This window comes from Salvelinus sp. IW2-2015, linkage group LG31 (genome assembly GCF_002910315.2).
Source record: "Salvelinus sp. IW2-2015 linkage group LG31, ASM291031v2, whole genome shotgun sequence".
NCBI lineage: Eukaryota > Metazoa > Chordata > Actinopteri > Salmoniformes > Salmonidae > Salvelinus > Salvelinus sp. IW2-2015.
In genome coordinates, this window is record NC_036870.1 from 16,937,797 (window position 1) to 16,941,416 (window position 3,620).

The following is a 3,620-nucleotide window of genomic DNA, read 5'->3' on the forward strand; positions in this document are numbered from 1 at the left end:
CAGTGACGCGAGCCTACCAGACGAGCTAAATGCCTTTTATGCTCGCTTCGAAGCAAGCAACACTGAAGCATGCACGAGAGCACCAGCTGTTCTGGATGACTGTGTTTTTCAGCTCTCGGTAGCCGATGTGAACAAAACCTTTAAACAGGTCAATATTCACAAAGCCTCTGGGCCAGACAGATTACCAGGACGTGTACTCAAAGCATGCGCGGACCAACTGTCAAGTGTCTTCACTGACATTTTCAACCTCTCCCTGACTGAGTCTGTAATACCTACATGTTTCAAGCAGACCACCATAGTCCCTGTGCCCAAGGAAGTGAATGTAACCTGCCTAAATGATTACCACCCCGTGGCACTCAAATCGGTAGCCATGAAGTGCTTTGAAAGGCTGGTCATGGCTCACATCAACAGCATCCTCCCGGAAACCCTAGACCCACTCCAATTTGCATACCGCCCCAACAGATCGGTTGGGGCGATAGGAGACGGTAGCAGCAACATTATATTCACAAAAAAATAAGTTACGCAAAACGCAAAAAAAAAGAACAAAATTACACAATTGGTTAGGAGAATGTAAAATGTATAGTCTTATCTAAAAATTATAACTTTTTAAATGTTTCACTATTTTTATTTTTATGAAATTCACTGAGGAGGATGGTCCTCCCTGTCCTCCTCTGAGGAGCCTCCACTGGTGCATTTCTCTGTCTTTATATGTCTATATCATTTTCTTGGACACTCAAGCTACTGTATGTATGTAGCTTGACACTGATAGGAAATCACATGAGACTAAGCAATTCTGTTGACTCTTGTTGCAGAGGTGCTGTGCTGTTCTCACCCTGCCTGCTCCTCTCCTCCTCTCTCTCTCTCCCTCCCTCCCCCTCCATGTGCTTTCACTCTATCTTACATGGCATGAACAGGGCTATACTCCATACATGTGCCACTGCCACCCCTGGTACGAGCTCCGCAAAAGAAACACAAAAAGACAATACAGACTCAAACTTGAATTGATGTTCAACAACTCAGACTCACATCACATGTGGCAAGTACTACAGACTATCACAAACTACAAAGGCAAATCAAGCTGTCTGGTGCCCACTGAATTCTCCCTCCCAGACGTGCTTAACACATTCTATGCTCGCTTTGAGGCAGACAATACTGAGCCATCCAGGAAGACTTTCGCCGTTCGAGATGACTAGGTGCTTTTGTGCTCAGAGGCTGACAGGAAAACTCCCAAAAGAGGGAATACTCACAAAGCCTCCAGCCCAGATAGCATCCCTGGCCGTGACCTCAGAGTGTGTGCTGACTAGCTGGCAGACGTCTTCTCAAACATATTTAACCTGTCCCTGTCCCAGGCTGTAGTCCCCATCTGCTTTAAGGAGACCACCATCGTCCCAATGCCCAAGAAAAACAAGCTGACATGCCCAAATGACTATCGCCGCATCGCCGCATCGCCGCATCGCTCTCACGAAGCACATCATGAAGTGCTCCGAGAGGCTGGTCGTGGCTCACATTAAGGCCAGCATGCCAGGCACGCTGGAGCCACTCCAATTCACCTACCACTCCAACAGATCCATGGAAGATGCCATTTTCATTGCTATTCACACGGTCATAACACATCTGGAGGAACATATTCTGTGTGAGAATGCTGTTCATTGACTACAGTTCAGCATTCAACACTATTGTCCCCTCCAAGCCCAGAGCCCTGGGTCTGGACACAACCCTCTGCAACTGGATCCTGGACTTCCTGACGGGCAGACCACAGGCTGTAAGGATTGGCAACAACACGTCCTCCGCACTGACTCTTAACACAGGGCCCCCCAAGGGGTGTGTCCTCAGTCCTCTGCTGTACTCCCTGTTCATCCACGACTGTGTGGCTTTGCATGACACCAACTCCATCATCAAATTTGTAGTCCTGATAACCAACAACGATGAGTTAGCCTATAGGGATGAGGTAAGTGAACTGGCATTGCAAAACAAAGGAGTTCATTGTTGATTTCAGGAAGCAAAGGAGGGAACATGCCGCGATCCACATCAACGGGACTGCAGTATAGAGTCACGGGTTTTAAGTTCCTCGGCATCCACATCACAGAGGACTTGTCATTGACCACCAACACCAACACTCTTGTCAAAATCAAACCAAATCAAATCAAATGTTTTTATATAGCCCTTCTTACATCAGCTGACATCTCAAAGTGCTGTACAGAAACCCAGCCTAAAACCCCAAACAGCAAGCAATGCAGGTGTAGAAGCACGGTGGCTAGGAAAAACTCCCTAGAAAGGCCAAAACCTAGGAAGAAACCTAGAGACGAACCAGGCTATGAGGGGTGGCCAGTCCTCTTCTGGCTGTGCCGGGTGGAGATTATAACAGAACATGGCCAAGATGTTAAAATGTTCATAAATGACCAGCATGGTCAAATAATAATAATCACAGTAGTTGTCGAGGGTGCAACAAGTCAGTACCTCAGGAGTAAATGTCAGTTGGCTTTTCATAGCCGATCATTGAGAGTATCTCTACCGCTCCTGCTGCTGTCTCTTATACACATCTTCTACCGCTCCTGCTGTCTCTAGAGAGTTGAAAACAGCAGGTCTGGGACAGGTAGCACGTCCGGTGAACAGGTCAGGGTTCCATAGCCGCAGGCAGAACAGTTGAAACTGGAGCAGCAGCACGGCCAGATGGACTGGGGACAACAAGGAGTCATCATGCCAGGTAGTCCTGAGGCATGGTCCTAGGGCTCAGGTCCTCCGAGAGAGAGAAAGAAAGAGAGAAAGAGAGAATATTAGAGAGAGCATACTTAAATTCACACAGGACACTGGATAAGACAGGAGAAGTACTCCAGATATAACAGACTGACCCTAGCCCCGCGACACAAACTACTGCAGCATAAATACTGGAGGCTGAGACAGGAAGGGTCAGGAGACACTGTGGCCCAAGAGGGTACAACAGCATCTCTACTTCCTACATGCTGACCACACATACATGTTATACAATCATTGCATCCACATTGCTAGCGTCTGTGTAGCCAGGCCCTAAAATAGAACTTGGTTCTATTTGTGACACTTGACGAGCTGCAAGTCCCACCTCTCCCATCTCCTCATTGGTTTTTAGGAGCATATACCCACGTGGGTGATTGAACGATGAACTGAGGTCCAAACTCCAGTCCAGTTGGTAGTGGTAATGCACCTTAAAGTTGGTTGCCAAATGTCATATAAAGTCCAAAGAAGAAGAAGAAGCATGAAGGAGGAGAGATTACTAGAAACAAACTCGGTTTACCAAGGACAAATTAGCTAGCAACAGCAAACTAGCTAGCTAAATTGCCACAAATGTTTAATGCTTTTCGACCTGTCCTCAAATTAATATAGTTGGTTCAGAGTTCGTTTTGATATTTCAACCTTAGTGTCCTGATGGCGTCTGGTGTGGGTGGACAAAATGGCGCATGAGGACGCACGCTCACTCGAGCGGTCTGGTCAGCATGTAAGGTTGCTAAAGAAATTTGGCATACTGCCCCGGGTCCTCCCCAAATACACTCCAATACACGTGTAAATATTGGACTATAAATTGAGCTTTCCTTTATTATACTTATGCTAAAATGTATTATTCTATTCCACTGCCATGCACTTTATGT

At 46.7% G+C, this 3,620-nt stretch overlaps 1 long non-coding RNA gene across 1 annotated transcript; it reads right to left on the reverse strand.

The window, feature by feature from the left end:
* Positions 1-1,793: 1,793 nt before the first annotated feature.
* On the reverse strand, positions 1,794-2,794 carry LOC139023364 (uncharacterized). The gene is made up of 2 exons (XR_011474499.1): positions 2,548-2,794; positions 1,794-2,517 (listed from the first exon to the last, which is right to left on the reverse strand). It is a non-coding gene; the product is annotated as an uncharacterized lncRNA (long non-coding RNA).
* Positions 2,795-3,620: the final 826 nt, after the last annotated feature.